Consider the following 19,977-nt stretch of genomic DNA (forward strand, 5'->3'; position numbering starts at 1 on the left):
GGCCGTTTTCGTGCGGGTGACACGTAAAAGCACCCACTACACTCTCTGAGTGGTTGGCGTTAGGAAGGGCATCCAGCTGTAGAAACTCTGCCAAATCAGACTGGAGCCTGGTGTTGCCATCCGGTTTCACCAGTCCTCAGTCAAATCGTCCAACCCATGCTAGCATGGAAAGCGGACGTTAAACGATGATGATGATGATGATGATGATATATATATATATGATGGGCTGCCACACAGTTTCTGCGTAAGCATTGGTCAAACTGGGCCCTCATATAAGCAGACACTCTTGGCCAAGGTGCTGTGCAGTGATACTGAACCCAAAACCACATGATTGCAAAAGAAGCTTCTTAACCACACAGCTATGTTGTGTCTGTAACTTCCTAACCACACAATCAGAAAATTTTGCTACTTTTTAATTATACTTTTCTTCTGGTTTCTTTATTAAAACAAAATCTTTTATTTATGAAATTTTGTAAGCATTTTTTTTTTATATTTTTAATTTGGCTATACAATGCGTTTGCAGTTTTAGCAAGCTTTTTTTTTTTATGAATTCATTCAATTTGGACAGATTATAATAATCTGGAGACTTGTCAACTAAACAAAATGTCTTTCTTTTTTCATATGACTGCTCAGAAATGTTTACTCTTAAGTACCATATCGTCATCATCATCATCATCATCATTTTAATGTCCACTTTTCCATGCTTTTATGGGTCAGCCGGAATTTGTTGAGGCAGATCTACAACCAGATCCCTTTCCTATCACCAATCCTCGCCTGTTTCCAAGTAAGGTAAATATTTATTATGTCCAGACATGTTTTCCCATGGGAGACTGGAAATGAACAACGCTGATTGTATGCTGATTATACTCTTATTTACACCCATCATGTAATGTCTGGACAAGATTATACACACACACATGTACATGCAACTGCTTTTTTTGAGTTTCCATCTACCAAATTCCATCTCTACTCATAAAGCTTTGGTCAGCTCAAGGCTATAGCAGAGGACACAAAACCCAAGGCGCCACACAGTGGGAATGAATCTGAGATCACATGGTTGTGAAGCAAGCTTCTCAAACAAACAGCAATGCCTGAAGAACATGTGTCAAATTGATATAAATCAAAATGAGATTTAAAATGTCTATTGGTATGTTCATCTTTACTACATTAAAAAATTTTACTATAGCTATTTGGGGTCCCTTTATATGAATTGTAAATTAAGGTATGTGGGAATAAAATGGTTGTGGGTATTCTCTGTTTATTGAATAATTATTTGTTGAGTAAATTAAAAATATTTCCACTTGACTTTGTTTTCATAAAAGTTTATGTATCCTAGAAATAAAGGAATTTTTTTTAATGGCACTAAGCTACCTATTTATTGAGATTTATCAATTAAATTACTACCAGTAGGTATCATACTATAGTTCAGAGTCAAACAAAGCCTTATGAATGAATTTGGTAGACAAAAGCTGAAAGAAACCTGTCACGTGTGTGTGTGTGTGTGTGTATGTGTATTAGTGTCTCCTTGTCTTGACTTGTGTGAGAATGTCTTTGTCATACAAGCAGTATCCTTTGTTCCCAGTCTTTTGGGAAAACATGTCTAGCCATACTGAGATATTTTACTTGAAAACCAGCAAAGGTTGGCTACAGGAAGGCAATAGAGTATCTGCCTCAACAAAGTCCACCTGCCTCATAAAAAAGTGGATGTGAATATGATGATGGTGGTGATGGTGATCTTTCCAAATTCTATGCAGTATTTCTTCCTTTATGGCACTGAGATTTTGTGTCCCCTTTTTCTGATGTTCCCACATTAACCCTTAAACTCTAGACCTCTCTTCTAAGTTTGGAATTTTTTCTGCAGTTCTTTAACATTTAATCATAAGGGCTAAAGACAGCTATACACTTGCCTGTTTAAAAAATTCTGCAGTGAACTCTCTTTGCTTCTTACAGCATGTATGGTTCACACAAACTGTTTATCTAACCACCACACCACCATGATGATTCTGTAAAAATAAACTTCTTGCAGTTGGTATCATCAGTGATTCTATGATCAATAAACATAATTTGTATCTTACCCAAGCTAATCCTCTCTTGAGATCCTTTCCCAATTTATTTCTTTTAAATTAATCAAAATAACAAGCGTAATTTTTGTATCCTAACCATTTTGTTACAATATTTATGTTGAAATATGTGGCTTTCGCTTGAATAAACTCTGAAAATAATGAAGAATTTAGTAAATTACCTCACATTTTACATTATTAAACATGTAAGCCTAGCAGAATTGTTAGCATGTTAAACAAAATGCTCAGCAACATTTCTGCTGGCTTTATTTTCTGAGTTCAAATTCTGTTAAAGTCAACTTAGCCTTTCACTCTTTCAGGGTCAATAAAATAAATTACCAGTCAAGTACTGGGGTCAATATAATTGATTTACTCCACCCCACTAAAATTACTGGCCTTGTGCCAAAATTTAAAACCATTATTAAGCTGATGTTTAGAACATAAATTCTCCTGAAATTTTGATGGAAGGTTTTAATCTAAAACAAGGAGTTTATATCAGGGGTTGGGTTACAGGCAGTTTATCATAAAAGGGTTAATTAGCATACTACTGTAGCTAGAGTACTGCTGTGTGTCACATGTTGATACCAGCAGGCATATTTGATCAATGATGTCTCAACAAAACTACTGTTATAAATCATTTGTAATTTAAGCAGTGAAAGCAAAATTCTAAGAATGACTGTGTGTTGATTAAAGATAAGATAGTACTAGTAAATTCCAAAGTATACCAACGATTGTAGTTTACAAAAATAAAAAGACAGATGAAAGAGAAATAATTTGCTGGCATAAGTATGTGGTTTTTTCTTTTGGTATTGTTGAAGTTGTTGGTATACAAGAGTAGAGCCATTTCATATTGTTGCACAGTGGAATTAATTTGAGCATCATAACTAGTTGGCTTCAGTTCAAATTGCTTGAAGCTAAAGTTGACACAGACTTCACAATAAATTAGTGCTGTTAAAAAGTAGACACATTTTATATTTTGGAAATTAGATGTAAAACAGGAGTAAAATATAAAAATTAAATATTTGTGTTCTGGTTTAGTCAGGTGAAAGAGTTAATACAAATGACTTTCACAGGCCCTCTGAGACAAAGATTGATATATTTGAACATTTGTAGGTCAACATCTCTATAGAAAAACAAAAACAAAATATATAAGTAGAAAGTGGTTCCTAGAGAGTTGAAATTCTAGGAAGGAAGAATTTAAAATACTATTGACACAGCATGGAAGGTAAGATGAGTGAGAGGGGTAGTAGGCTGGGTGGACTTGGGTAAAGAGAATTAATTTGTCTCATTTTTGGTTCTTGTTTTAACCAACACATTTATGCTTCTAATACATTTTGGCAATGAATGAACTTCACAACTTTCATGCATTTTCAATAAATTTGAAGCCAATTATAAACCTTGTTTTAATTTGGCTCTGTGTTAGTTCTTGATAATGGGGTTGGTTGTATCATTACTTAACTTATTGATTATGTATGAGCTTAGCTTTGTAGACTTGAGCCTTCAGAAGCTAATCAGGCTGGCTCTTTTGTGCCACACCACAATTAGCAGTTTTAAAAAAATTCTTTTATAAAAACAAATCAATATGATTGTTTTTTTTTTTCCCCCATTCTTCACCTTCCTGATATTTCTTGTTGCAAGATTGCTTTTTTAATTTTTTAAAAATATTTTTTCAGATAATTGTTTTTGAAAGACTTCTGTCTGATGACAGTTCGTCATCAACATCAGCATCATCATCATCAACAACAATATTAGCTTCATCATCATCAAGAATATCACCTTCATCGTCATCATCATTGTCAGTCATTATTGTCATCAATATTATCTTAATTATGATTTTTCATCTTCATTATCATATTCAGTATTTTCATCATAATTATAATTGTCATTATCAGCATCTTCCTCATCCTCCTTGTCACTATTATCTTCTTTATTGCTGTTTTCCTTTTTCTCCTTTTATTATAAATATTATTAGTTGGGCCAATGTTAGAATCTCTGTGCAGTAGTTTGAACTACTCGAAAAAGCTGCCAAATTGCTCTCAAATCACATTTTACCATCAGAAATAAAGAAGGATATTGGATAACCTAGTTCTAGGTAAACTATCCCTACAGAAAAGACAGGATGTTCATAACTGGAATACTTAATTGTAGGTCTTTTGGAACTGGCTTGAGCTCAACCTGACCATGACATCGAAGTTTGTACAAAACTCTTATCTAAAAATTAAAATTTAAAAATGTTGTCTAAAGGTATAAATGTCATAAACTCTTTCCCCACCACATCCTAAACTATATTGGAAAAGATAGTTTCTGTTGCAATTAATTCAAATGAACTGTATCAATAGATTTTCATTTACAACTGATTAAATAACCACCTGTATTATTTAAAACCATATTTTCTTAAGTGTTATCAACTTCACTGCTCAATATTATATTAGGTCTGCTGAATTAATTCTCTACTTCCAGTTCTGAGCACATTTCACCCCATCTCATCTTTTTAAAAACAAATATTGATTAGTTTAATCAATTATTATTAGTTTTTAATTTTATTTATAAATGACTAAAGATTTTGTTTTTGTATTTTATGGTTACCTAGCAGCACATTCTATGAAATTATTAATTTTCTTTCTGGAAAGCTAATGATATTTTTTGTTTATCTTTATTGGCCCACATTTTATTGGCTCACCTGATAGCAAATTTTAAAAATCTTCCAATATATAATGAGGTTACTAAGAGTTAGAAAAAGAGTTAAATCTACTTGGAAATAAGATAATTTTCATGTTTTTTCCCTCTTTTCTATACACATGTGTCCAAAGCACATTTATTAAACTCCTTATATAATTATTCCTTTCCTTTTATTTCTGAAGTTTAAAATAGCAAATCTTAAAAACTTAATTGTTTGGTTGACAAAGTTGTAACTCTTAATGGTACCAATAGTTAATTGATTTTGTCTTCTAACATAAGGGAACCTCTTTATAAAAATGAAAGAAAATTATTTTAAAAGCATGACAAATCTGAAATAAACCATCAATGGATGGACAAACTAATAAATTTTCAATTGAAGTTAATTTTGAGTGTTAACAAAGTGATTGATTTTCTTTAGATTTTTACATGACACATCAGTTTATCCTTTTTTTTATTTTGATTATATAACATCTTAAAATTTTATTTTGATTATATAATGTCTTAAAATAAAATCATAATCAAATACCAACTTCATTTGGTTCTTTGATAAAATTGCACTTTGTACTTTTCTCTAAGTGCTTGTCATCATTAACATCAATCATTGCTTTTATGTTCATTTTAACATATTGGCATGGATTGGACAGCAAAGCATATTCCAATTTTTGTCAGTTCTGCCTCAAAATTTATGTTCTTTATTCAAATATCGGTTTTCCTGGCTGATTTTGGCTTGTCTCCCAAGGTCATGTTAACATCCTAACTTCTGACATCATCACTTCTTCGTATATCATCTTTACTCATCATTGTCTGTCACTGATATCTTTCACTCTCAAGACACACTCATTTTTCATAAATCAGGTGTTTTCCAGTACAGATAAGTCTTCCTAATAGTTTTAATGCCCTATCACTTTATCACTTCATATGATTTGTCATGGAAGTTAATATTGCACACACAGCAGATCACATATTCACTCTATTTCTTTCCAAGCTGTATAGATCTTCTTTGTTCAATACTCATGGCTGACTGCCATACAGTATAATATTTTGCTTTCAAGCTTGATTCCAATATCCTATGTACTCTTTCTAAGTTGGATTACAGGAGCAAATCTAAAGTATAGAAATTACCTATTGAATATTCATTTGTGACATACAGAACCAGATGAATGGATATTCCTTTCTTCAGTCTATTCTAAAACTTGTACTTTTCCAGCCCAATTTATTCTCAGAATTAGGAAAGTAGGGTGGTTTACTTGGAAAACTAGCATGTAATTTAAACCTTGTTAAATTATTAATATTACAAAGAGCTTTTAATGTGTTTAATTATTTGTGGAAAGATGACCATGTAGAGACAGAGATTGACTAATGCATTAAGTTGAGCTAAATGCATATGTGAGGAAGATTTTAAATACATTGGTCCTCGTTTATCACGGGGTTTTGCTCCAAAAAAATGATGATAAATGAATCATCTCTATACACTATATAAATAGAAAAAGATGGTAGATTGAGTGACACTAGACTCATGACCCACAGCAGTGAAGCTTCCACATATTTCTTGATCGTCTACATTTTCCTATAGAGAGTACACTCATCTGTGTTGTTTGTTAGGATCAAGTGCATTTATATTTTTTCTGTTCACTGGTCCCATATTGATGGGTACAACTATGTAAATCTGCATTAAAAAAATGCACAACTTGGCAACATGATCATGTAAACCAAGCAATAGTCAGTGCATTGTGGGTGGCCACTGGGGTGCATTTTTGTGGTACAAGCAGAATCTCTGACTGATCACTGACATGTTATCACAAGTCAATCAATGATAAGTATAACATAGTTCACATTTGACTGTACTGTGTTATACTTGGTCAGTGATGAATGAATCAACAATAAACAAGGTCACAAGTATAAGCATTTTGAATTTGTTTTGTATAGCATGTAAATAATAGTGTGTCTTTGTCGAGATTACTTTTTGAATAACTTGTAATTTGCTACAATCTGTGTAATGAAAGTTTCAGAGCCAAACTAATAATAATAAAATTAATAATCTCTGCTAAGGTTTTGTACTGTGAGGAGAGGTTAGTCTGAAGCTCTTTCTGGTATATTGACTTACTTTGTTTTAAAAATTTTTTTCATTTTATTAGCTGTTTTTCTTTTTTTCTTTTCAATGAAGACTCACTAATTTCCTTGAATTATTGTTTGTTTTTGATTTGTCATAGCTGATGTTGTTTTATATATGACTAACAGTCTACTTAGGTGCTTGTGTATTGACTGACTTTGTTTTGTTTTTTTTTCATTTTGGTTATGTACTCTGTATAATTGTGTAACTGATATTGAAACATTGTATGCGTCTGAAATTGCAATCTTTTGTCTGTGGGAATTAGTTATGCTCTGGACTGGGACTTGACCTACAATATTCTCTTGTATTGCTTGTAAATAATGCAATGACATGTTTACTTAGTGTTAACTGTTAATTTGGACCTCTTTGAGCTGTCAGTGTAGTTGTTTTATGCATGGCAAGAGTTGCACTCTGCAAAAATGTGACTATGATAACATCAATATAAAATCTGTTATGCAGGTTCATAGAATATTGTGTATCGATAAATTAGAGAAGGAGAGTGATGAAAGAGATGCAAGAAACCATAAATCTGGGAGCTTATAAAAAAAATTGATATGCTGGCTCAGTGCACTTTTCTCATAGCTAGTATTTTTTTTTTGTTCAGATTATGTAAGCCTTGTATAACAAATTCTGTGAGCATTTCTTTTTGTTTCTTTTTAATAATTATTGAAAAACCATTTTGAAGATTTTACAGTCCTCTGCCATAATGCTACATAGAAATAATTTTTTTATTGCCTTGTTCAATTAATATTCATTTATAGATTAATTTTGAAAATATATATATGAAATATATATATATATTCTTCCTTATTGGTAAATATTAATTAATGAAATTTATTTCTACTTTTAATTCAGGTTTATTGCCTCAGAGTAATGGAATACTTATCATAATGACAGCTACACCTAAATGTAAGTATATTTTCTGTTACTGATGGATGTCTCTCCATCTTCTCATTCACTATGCCATGCACCCCTCCCCCCACCTAGCCAATCATACATCATCTCTCTTTCTCTCATCCTTTCATCTTTCTCCTATCTACTGTATCATTATTACTATTCCGTTGATTCCACCCCACCCTTTCTGTACTGTCAGTCATCACTTTTCCCCTACCTCTCTCCAACTCATATGTATCATTGGTTATCCTTGACCCTTTAGCCACCTTACATCCACCCATCAACCCTATCCCAGTTTGTCGCTATTTCCTACCCACCGTGTCTAACCGTCTCCCACACACTCTAGTTACCACTGCCCACTCACACTCCTTGTTCTCCTGTCCTCATTCACTTCTTCTCACCTCCTCTCTTGAGGATCCACCCTGACTCCTCATCGCTACTATTTATATCTTTATCCAGCTTTAACCCTGTTACTTGCACCTTCTCTTCTATAAGGTGGGTAGTTGTGTATCTCCCCTACAGCAAGAAACCTGTTCTCTTCTGACCCCTTCTCTCTCCCTCTAATCCCTCATTGCATAGCATAAAACTGCCCTCCTCCCTGCTATAGTCCCACTCAGCTGAAGGAGATCTTAGTCTTGCAAGCTGCATGCAACCTCACTAGTGCTGGTGCCACAAAAAAAAAAAAGCAAAAGCACTCAGTACTTAATGTAAAGTTGTTGGCATTAGAAAAGACATCCATCTGTAGACATTATGTCAAAACAGACACTGGAGCATGATGCAGCCTTTGGACCTATTGGATCCTGTCAAACCATCCAGCCCATACCTGCATGAAACATTGATATTAAATGATGATGGTGGTGATATTTGTGGTGAACATGACTAACCCCCCAAAAATTTGATGATCTAATTTTTGTCTGGTTGTTTGGGATTTTGAAAAGAGTGCTATAAATTTTTATCGTTGTAATAAAGCTGGCAATTCAAAATTATATCAGTTTATTAAACTAAGAATGAGAATTTGGTAATTTTTGTGCAATGGCTGGAGTGTACATGTTAGTATTGCTAAGAAAATTATTGCTAGAATTGTGTACTTTGAGCACATTATAAACTTCACCTTTGTGTTTTATATCCAAACAAGTTTCTAACAGTACATTCTTTGATATTGTTTAGTTTCTATGTTTATTTATTTTTTTTTATTTCCATTTTTTCTTTTACATATAAACATGTCCTTCAGCTAGGATTGAAATTAGGTGATTTTGCAATCACGTATCAACAGAAATATGAAAAGATAAATTTAGATAAAAGATAAATAACAACAATAATAATAATAATAATATTAATAATAATAATAATAATAATAATAATGATAATAACAACACAAATTTTCACTCTTTTCAAAACACACAACACAAGATTGGAAAAGTTTCAGATTTGGATTTAGAAGGGTTATGTTTGTAGCTAGATTTGTATTTATATTTGTAAAACAGTTTACTGCTATTTTATAATTTAAAAAAACTGTTTCCATTTATTCTATCTAAAATTTGATCATTTTGTTTTCCCTTGAATTTTCTTTTCTTTTTCTTTTCATTTATAAGCAACACTCATTCATTCATTGTCAACAGGATATGGTTTAGGAAATCAACTACAATTAATAGTAGCTGATGTGTTTCCATGGCTGAAAAATCTAATCTAATTAAATTAACCCCTATGGTATTAACATTAGTACCATATTTAAGACTGTCTGCAATTTTAAGGAAAAAGGAAAACAGAAATTTTTTGTTTTCATTTTCATCTTTTTATAACAAAAAGGCTATACTTAAAATACTGTGTGTGTGTGTATGTGTGCGTGTGTGTGTGTGTGTGTGTGTGTGTATATATATATATATATATATATACACACACACACAAAGACTTTCCGTATTCCCGAGCGTCATACTAATATATACTTTTGTTATTTACACCACCTGTCCTCGTCTGTTGTTATTTTTTGTATATTCTCCCATATATATATATATATATACACACATACATACATGGCTTATTATTTATTAACATCATATTAGTTGAACTCAGTGCGGGAACCAATTTTAAGCTATTGATCTGAAATATTGAATCATTTATTCAAGAAGTAGTAACAGAAATGGTTGGCGAAATCATCAGACTCAATGTTTTCCTTTGTGCATGTGTGTGTGTGTGTGTGTGTGTGTGTGTGTACACATGCACACGGAGTCATGTCTATATAATATTTAACATTATCATGAAAAATCAGAAATGTTTTCTTATAAGTTAGCTTTTAATTTTGTCGTAAGAATAACAATTTTAAAGATGTTAGGAGCTATTACAATAATTTGAGTTTTACTTTCTGATTGAATTCCAAAGTCTGACCATTTCTTAATATAATAGATGTTATTAAAATCTATGCCTTCAAGAGCAATTCTTGTTTCTTTTTTGTTATTGTTATTGTTAAATTCATTACAATAGAATTTTTGTTATGTTCAATCTCACATTATCTTTGTAAATTTCTATAATTTTAAGTTACTTCTTTACATTTAATTGCAATTGTTTCATATATTCTCAGATATTTGTTTTGGGGAAAAGAAATAAACCAGTACATCTGGTATTATTACAGCATCTTAGTTTTATCAGTTTCCTTATTTCAAACAACTCGTTATTGATATTTGTATTAAGACACAAGACTGACCACTAATACTAATTATTATTGGATATATATATATATATACATAGACTCCCTTTGAGAATAATAACTATTGATAATACTCTGTGTGTGCGCTTGAACAAATGAGTGAACTGACGTGTAAGGGAGTGACTGTGTAAGATTAGGAATTTGTGTTCATGTATTGTTTAATTCATCTCATATTTTCATATATTTGTTTATTAGAGTATCAATTCTCCAAGGTCATGTAGGCTAGTCTTCTGAGATCATATCATATTAGCATCAATGTTTTTAAGTTCTCTTGAGCTTATCTGTATGGTTTAGGATTGATGGATTGATTTTTGTGTTTTGAAAAACTAGGAAAGTAAAAAGTAAGGAATGGTTGCTTTGAATTTTCTCGCAAATATGTAATTAGCTCAACTAGAAAACATACCTAAGATCAGAGACATAGACATGTGGTGGTGGTGGTGGTGATGGTGGTGGTGGTGGTGAGTGTAGTAATTCATTGGTTTGTATTGGCAATACTGAAAACCATCTTTTATACTGTAATTCTGGAGAAAATCAACCTGGCAGAATCCATTTCACTAGAAGTTTTACACATGCAATTAGAAAGCAGAACTTAAAAGCTAATGAAATAATTGTTCATTATTGCAGTTAGTTAGTGCAGTTATTCTTACTGAGTCTCTGGGTCATTATTATTCTCCTAGACAAATTAGGGGACCATATTTTGCTCTCAAGTTTCATTTTCGGCTTGATTTCTATGACTGGATGTCCTTCCTGGCACCAACCCCTTTACATTGTGTATCGAGTGCATTTTATTGTGGCACCAGCATCTGAGCAAATAGCAGATAGAAGCAAGAGGTGGGTAAACTGTGAAAGTGAATGATAGATGTTGATATCAAATGTTTAGTCAGTCAGGAGTAGAGGTAGGGTGTATGGAATGCATGAAGGTTTAATGAGGATTGCTTAAATTTTCTCACCATCTGGAGATGGTGAGAGTTTCAGTGAAGAGTTTCAGATGAGAGGGAAGGGTGAAGTGTGGGAGAGAATGCATGGTAGGTCCCTTGATATTTGCAGTTTCTATGGAAGCAATGTATGATGGACTAAAGAGAATAACTGCTATTCGTATCCACATCGACATACAAATCAAATAGATGTCATCTGCTTTGTGGAAATGTATGGCGGAGCTGACAGTGAAAGACACTTACGGCAGAATTAAACTAAAGATGTGCATATATCTTAGTTATTGAAATCTCTTTTAGCTCATATTCTATCAAAACATACTTTTTGTATGAATCTAATAAAAAAAAGAAATACTCTAGTATTTATATGAGTTATAATTTGCACATCAAAAACAATAAACTATATTTTTCATTGCTTCATTCTGTCTATCACTAATATTTATCGCATTCACGTCTTCTAATTCAGATAATCAGATATTTCACTATTGTGTATTTTTCATGATCCACTGAATATATTTCATAGCAACTCTGGCGGTAGTAAATTATGCCTCATTATCACATTGTTTTTCTGCTAGAATTTAGTGATTTACTGTGAAGGATTTAGAAAGAGATGAGACAGTTTCAATTCTAACATTAAATTTACTATATGCTAAGCATAACTATTCTTTAAAATCTTAATACTGAATCAGTGACTGTATAGCAGATTCCATAGGCATAGCTAACAGTGAAAATAAATATCACCACACTTCAGTACATTTTAACAACAGAGAGTTTATTCACTGTTTTATTAATAACAATACTACACAGTGCTTCTTATCTCATGTATATTAATGATTTTTTTTTCCTTCTTCTCTACATTGAAATATTTCTTTGTTGTCATCTTTAATGCTTTTGTTTGTTTTGAAATACTTTTTACACATTCCTTTCTTTCCTGGGTCATTTCTTTTTTATGAATCTCAACTCACTGAAATTCAGGTTTGGATTTACTGAAAGTTGTTTGTTCTGTTTACTGTATCTTATAGTGTTTCTTTACCATTTATAATCAGTTCTCATCTAAGTTGCAAGTGATATTCAATTTCTTCTATTCTGTAGAGATTATTCTTTCTCTCTCTCTCTCACTCTCTCTCTCTCACTCACTCTCTCTCTCTCTCTCTCTCACTCACTCTCTCTCTCCTTAAATTTTCAAATTACATAGACATCATCATCGGTTTAACATCCACTTTTCTATGCTTGCATGGATCAGATAGAATTTATTGAGGCAGATTTTCTATCTGGATGTCCTTCCTGTTGCCAACCCTCATTTGTTCCCAACCAAGTTAATAGTTTCCCATGGCCAGATATATTTTCTATATTTTCCCCAGAAAATAGAAACAAGTGACACTACTTGTGTGATGATACTTGCTTGCAACTATTATACAATGTCAACATGAGAGGCAAGCAAAACACCTACACACATGCATACATACATACATACATACAATGGGTTTCTTTTAGTTCTACCAATCCACTCAAAATCTTTGGTTAGCCGAAACCTATAGTAGAAGACGCTCACCCAGGGTGCCAACTAATAGTTTCAAATCTGTTATACAAATTCTTTAACTTTACTTATTCTAGTGATACATTAGTTATTGTCTTGAAAACTTTCAATTTTTAAAATTCAGATTTGTACTTCTTTGGTTCAAATTGAAAAGTGTTGAGACACTTTTTTTTTTTAACTTGACATTTTTATATATAATCTTCCGTTAGGAAGGGCATCCAGCTGTAGAAACTCTGCCAAATCAGATTGGAGCCTGGTGTTGCCGTCTGGTTCGCCAGTCCTCAGTCAAATCGTCCAACCCATGCTAGCATGGAAGGCGGACGTTAAACAATAATGATGATGATGATGAATCTCGTTAAAGATTTTGTTCAATACTTCAAATTCTGTACCCATCTACACCCAGGGGCATTTTTCTCTTCACAGTATCCATGCATGTTTATTTATATTACTTCTCAGAAATATATGAATGACAAAATATTTGTTTGAACTTTTTTCAATGAAAATTTAAAAAATTCTTCTGATGTGGTAGGTGGTTTTACGCATGTTATCAGAACAGAAATACTTAGAAAAGTTAAGCTTAGACTTGTCATGGACAACACAAAAGCCAACATTAATTTCTGCTTATCAAAACACAATCACAGTTGGTAAATGAATAGAAGGGTTGTTTTTGTTAGTCCTACCATTCATTATTAAATGATAAGATTGATAAAAGAACCTAATAAAAGAAACAATAGGACTTATATAGTTCTATCATTCATTATTGAAGCAGTCCTGCAGACGACCTTGACAATGAATATTAGCAACCTTGATATCACAGCTCTTGACATGCTCGACAACACTCTTCTCCAGTGTATATGAAGGCTATATGAATAGTACAAGGATTGTACTATATGAATAGTACAAGTTAGCATGCAAGCCAGATAAACTTCGTTCTATACTAATGAGATAAAGGGATAGACAGATGATTGTGAATACTTAGTCTTTCCCTGTTGAAGAGTTTGCCAGTCGACATAAATTAGTGATTAGTATAAGTGAGAGATATTCCCCAGGGAAACCATACAACCTGAAGAAAGAATATATGGAAGCTGAAAGCCCAGCTTCAGAGAGGTGCTACTAGTTGATACACTCGTCAGGAGAGAGAAGATAAAGGTTTATAACATAGAAAACTCAGGGTTTCTGTAAGAGTCTGCTGTAGGTTACAGACTAAATTAGCAGTTGATGCAAAGTTCCGGGGTGATGTGGTGGAGGAATAGTCAAGTAGATAGAGCTATGAAAGCTAACAGACAAGGCTGAAGAGACTGAAAAAAGATGGGGAACAAGGAACAATATCAAGTAGCTAAAAGAGAAGCTAGAGGTTACATATATTGAGCATGAGAAGCTAGAAGCTAGCACATGTTCTGTGGTATGAGGATGAGAGGGATAACATGATTCATGTTTTCAGGCAGTATTCCAGAGTGTGTCAAGGTGTCATTGGGAAAAGTGTGTACATGCTACACTAACACCGAAAAGAGGCATGGAAATCCTACTACGAGAGTTTGTTGAATGAAGAGAATAGATCTGAGAAAGAGAGGAGAACCAATTCGAGTAGACCCAAAAGTGGCAATAGCTGTTGAAGTTGATTGATATGCTGTCAAAAGTACAATTAAGGACATAAAGATAGGGAAAGCAGTTGAATCATTAGTGATACTCACTGAGATACTGGAAATATCTAATGAAGTAGGCCACTCACATAGTCATTAATCAAATCAACTGCTGCAATAGTGAAAGAAACACTATAGAGAGAAGCAACTGCAGAGGGAGCAAATTGAGGGACCAACTTTTGAAAGTTAGTGAAATCACTATAGCAAAACTGGATCTAATGCATCTTGAGTTTATGCTTGGATGAAATACTATGAATGTTTTCTTTTTACTTAGATAACTATAAGAGTAATACTTAGCTAGGAATATGCCACTTGACCTAGCTTTTGTCCACTTGGAGAAGGCCTTTGACATGCACTAGAGTTTGATGGTCACTAAGGAAAATATAGATGAACGATTTGTGTAGGTCATACAAGCCAGATACAAGCCATCGGCAAAAATGAGTTTAGCAAGGAACTTAATGTGTAAGTTGGTGTATATAGAGGCTCACTTTCAACCCTCTCCTGTTACTGTAGACCTCTAGGTCATAACAAAAGAATTTAAGATAGGCTGTCCACAGGATCTCTTGCATGTTCATGACATAGTTCTCAATGGTGAATCAGTCAAACAAAAGGAAATTCAAAACTTGGAAGTAGAAACTTAGAATCCTGAGGCTTTAAAGTAAATTTAGTAATGACTAATTTGCAGGAGCTTGTTGCTATTGAGGAACTGACCATGCTCAGTATGTAAAAATAGGTATGTAGGTAGGAATTCCATATGGAATACTTAAAGTAAACTTTGGGATGCACAAGAGATGTAGTGGAATTGCAGTCATGTTGATAGGGAAGACAGACTTTGTATGTAGCAGTGACAGTGCATGTGAAGTAAATACTCTCAAAGGAAATGTCAAAGGACTACAACTGGTGAGAAAATGTTAAACTGGTGAAGGCCTACCCAATCAATACAAGTATGAAGAACAGACGAAAAACAATAAAGATAGTGGTGTTGGAATTAGGGATGTATATCTACATTTGAGTCTGTCTTCCCCCAGTATATTCATATTTTGTCTCCACCTGCTTGTTCTTACTCTCTTTTCATTACTCTCTCACTTATCCATCATCTTTCTCATATCACTGTACCTCTGTCAGATGTCTCTCTCTCTCTCTCTCTCTCTCTCTCTCTCTCTCTCTCTCATCTTACTACCTATCTGACATAGATGGCATCACATTGCATCTGTATGGTTTATTCAATCTGCCCTTTAACATCATCCTTCTTTTGTTGCTGGCCCCATCTCTGTCGTCTCTTCCCTTACTCCCCCTCTTACCATTCATTATTGACAGCTGTCACTCACCCCTCTTATCATCATCCATCTTTACTGCTCTCTCTTTCTTTTTCTCTCTCTCTCTCTCTCTCTCTCTCTCACACACACACACTACTCTTAACCACTGATGACATCTATCACTCTCTCTCTCTCTCTCATTTCTATTAACCCTTTTCCAGCACCTTGTCTCCCTCCTCTCACCACCACCCCACTGCCATCACATAACAAATGCTGTTTCTATTCAATCACCTCACCAACATTAGTTATGAAGTTTTCTCTCTCTCTCTCTCTCTCCTGATAGTATCTCTTCTGTCACCATCTTACCCTTATCACCCCGACTCTCCTCTTTTACACTCTTCTTTCTCCCTCTTATTCTGAACTACTTTCAGTTTACTTTCTTTTATCACCCACTTAGTTCATATTGCTTCTATTCAATCTCCTTGCCAATATCCATCTTCTAGCTTGCTCTGGACTCTTTCCACCCTGTCATGTCAGAAAGAGAGGAATGAACAAAGTCAACACAAAATAAAGGCTTCCTTTTAGTCCTGCCAAGAATGGGGCAACTTCTTTGGTGCTAATAAACAACTAAATGAATACAATGTTAGAAAGAAAGGATTCTTTAGTCTTGTTGGAGACACGACAATCTCTCTAGTGCTGGTGCCACATATAAATTAGACCAAGAGTATTTTATAATGTGGTTGCCAATAGAAAGGGCATTGAGCTATAGAAACTTTGCTGAAAAATGGAATGTGTGAGGGATATAGTTACTGCCCTAACTATTAGGAGACTGATGCTAAGTAACAATTGACTTGGACTATGATAAATTAGAAATAAATTGATGATGATGATGATGACGATATTAAGATAATCATTCTTTTTATGATATAATGGCATAGTCGTAGAGCTCCGATATTCCATTTAATCTAAAAAATAATGTGTAAACTATTTTATATGATTCGAGGATGAAAATTTAATGTTTCTTTGGTGTAACAGTTATTTTAAATAAGAAAATGAATAAAGAATATATATTCAGAAATAGTTAGGAAATATATGGTGGGGAAGAAAATCTATTTTCTAAGATATTTTTAAAAAAAAAATTTCTTAAAATTTACAAAAGATAAAGAAAATTAGATGATATGAGAGCTGTTATATGTAAAGGTTACAATAAACTTGGTATCTATCAGCTTTTTTTTTTGTTGTGTGCATGTGTGTGTGTGTGTGTGTGTGTGTGTAAATTCTTGTGTATCTTATGATATTTACAGTAAATCATTGATAAAGTCTGTATGAGAAAGAAACAGGCAATCAAAGTTCTATATTTTCATGAAATGAAGACTTTTTAAATGAGATGATCTCTTTTTAATGACATCAATGAACTAGGAAAAGAAATAAATCCTATGGCTACAGCAAATGGAACAATGAAAGGGTCTTTTACATTTATAAAATAAAATTCCATTTTTTTTTTTACCTCAAGATTAGTTTTCTTAGAAGCATATAGTCAATAAAACCATTTAAATTGCTATCACCTATTGATTTTTCCACAGATGAAAAATATGCATATAAAACTTGCAATCTTTTTATTCTGCTACATGAGTTAAGTGATAAGAGAAATTGGGAATAGTATAAGAATTTAGTTAGCTTGAAATCTTTTAGAATTATTCAGTTGAATTTTGGCTATCTTTGACTCAGATGCATCGGCTGTAATAATTTCAATTGTTTAATATCAATAAACTTATTGATTCAGATATGGGATCTCAATGAAAATCCCACCAGATTGATTGATATTCCTTTCTTTTTCTTTTTGCTTTTCTCTTTTTTTTTTTTTGCTTTTGTTGCTACTTTCATTGAATGCATAAAGAATAATGTAATTTGGTCCGACATTTCAAAAGCATCATTAAGTATCATGTTTTAGAATAATATCATCTTGTCTCTTAAGATAATATGTTTTTCTGTAATTTCTGAAAGCTTCCTTTGAAGTAATTACCTATCTGTCTCTCTGACGTAAGAAAGTTACAGACAATACCCCTTTATATTCACACACAACAATGCCGAGTGCAAAAATAAAGGGTATCCTATATAGCCTCCTATCTCAGAGACAGATAAGTAATTAAGACTTAATATTAGAGCTTAGTTTAATGGCGTTGGAGAATAAGAGAAAGAAAATCATTGTGCACGATGACAGTCTTCAGCGTAAGGCTGTATGTAATAGTTGCTGCAGCAGGTGTATCAGATGGGTTTATGCAGATATGGAGTGCAAGTGACAAGTTCTGAAGTGGAGAGCCTATTCATTGTAGTAACAGTAGAAAACAGAGAGAGAGATTCAGAGAGAACATGGTAATAGATTTTTTAGATAAAATTCTATTTTATATTATTTATTTTAGTTATTGAGGATTTATAAATCAGATAGAGGGCTTTAGTGATCAGAAAGAAGTGTTGCATCCCTAATGTTGATTCAATTCTCCATAATATATTTGGCCACGAAAAAATAGTAGTGCTTTCTCAGACTGAAATTCTTTAGTTGAATGTAGATTTAGCAATGTTTCCTAGGATCTTGAGAAAGAATTTTAAAATAATGAATCTTAACAGATATTGCTCAGTATATATATGTATGCATGTGTATATATATATATATATATATATATATATATATATATATATTATAAATAATGTAGGTAGCCCGTTAGCAATTAAAACTTACAGGCAAATTTATAAACAAGGGTACAAACTAGTACCAGCATTGCTAGAAACAAGAGTTAAAAAATAACTCTATTAGCCACAAAAAAAACACTTATCTTAATAAGCTGGTGAAAAAGAGGGAGTAAGAAAGCTACATACCATAGTGAGACAGTCTCACAATTGAAGCAGCAGATATATCCGTATCATGTGATTTCGAACTCTGATGCATTGCATCTCACTTCTTGTCAGTGGATCTTAATGCACTTAGGGTTTTAAGCATTACTCGCCTCATCAACTCAACTTAAGATAAGTGCTATTTTGTGGCTAATTGAGTTGTTTTTTGACTCTTGTTGTTAGCAATGCTGGTAATATTTTGTACCCTTGTTTATATATATATATTGATGCGACCACCGAAAATACAATTAGCGTTATATTCCTATCTCCCGGGCTGGGTTTTGAACCCGTACTCTGGTCAGTTGGGGACAATGGTATTTCCTTTGTCTTGTCGGCAACCACAGCTATTTTTAGCGTAGCTGCCCTCTTTCCGGTCACCGAAAGTTCAGCAGGCAGGACAGGAATTGTACCGACCCGACCCAGCCCTGGGAGGGGGGTAAAGTAGCACTATGAGCTATGGTATTTGGGATGAATAGGAGAACAGGAATTGGCGCGAAAGCAGTTAACCAAGGAGTTTGGTCAGTCGAGTTCTAGCAGCCAGCAGAAGCAGTTGGGGACAGCAGTTTGCCCGAGGAGATGGGGCCAGTCGAGCCAGATGAAGTGAAGATGAGAAAGAGATAGCCAGTCGAGTGGTAGCGGTCGTCCGAAGCAGTTGTACAGAGATGAAGATGAAGAACGATAAGTCTGACAGAGAGTGAGCGTCTATAGTCAGCAGAAATGCATAGAGTCTGAGAGACAGAGAGAGGGAACTGTTGAAGCAGGCAAAAAGGGAAGTACTTGGTTACTTGGATATAGTGAGTTTTGTGAAAGAAAGGGATTGAGTACAGCAAGGGTTTGTTACAAATATTCTTCCAAGAAATGTATTTGTTTGATGTTTAAAGAAAAAGACTGTTAACTGTGATGTGTAACTGAAAAGAGAAAACGAAGAAAAGAAAGAACAGAAAGAACCTTTGATGGACTTAATGATTGCAAACCCTTCATTATGTTCACGCAATGTCACACCATTATATGCTATTGAACTGTTATGTAATGTTTTGAAATGTATTCTCATGTTTATGTAATGCTTTATTCTCATGTTTTTGATGTTATGTAAAAAGAAAAGGTTACCCAACGCATGGTCTTCGTGTTGTTTCTTCCTCCCCTCCTTTTGCCTGTGTTGTTCTTCGTTGCGTGCTCCAGCCGGGGCTTATTATTGGTCAGGTGACCGAGGCGAGCTGCTAGCTCACTGAGCGTTCGACGTTCGCGCGAGTTCTCTCTTCGGTTAAGGAGGTGCTTCGCG

General features: G+C 33.6%; 1 protein-coding gene across 1 annotated transcript in view; it reads left to right on the forward strand.

Annotated features, from left to right (window-relative positions):
- The window catches only part of LOC106874304 (ankyrin repeat and IBR domain-containing protein 1), a 304,438-nt gene that overhangs the window by 64,628 nt on the left and 219,833 nt on the right, over nucleotides 1-19,977 (forward strand). Inside the window, exon 2 of the mRNA XM_052965880.1 lies at nucleotides 7,705-7,758. The gene's annotated coding sequence lies outside the window, so the exon portion shown is untranslated. The remainder of the gene's footprint in view (nucleotides 1-7,704; nucleotides 7,759-19,977) is intronic.

The sequence above is a fragment of the Octopus bimaculoides genome, chromosome 2 (genome assembly GCF_001194135.2).
Source record: "Octopus bimaculoides isolate UCB-OBI-ISO-001 chromosome 2, ASM119413v2, whole genome shotgun sequence".
NCBI classification, from domain to species: domain Eukaryota; kingdom Metazoa; phylum Mollusca; class Cephalopoda; order Octopoda; family Octopodidae; genus Octopus; species Octopus bimaculoides.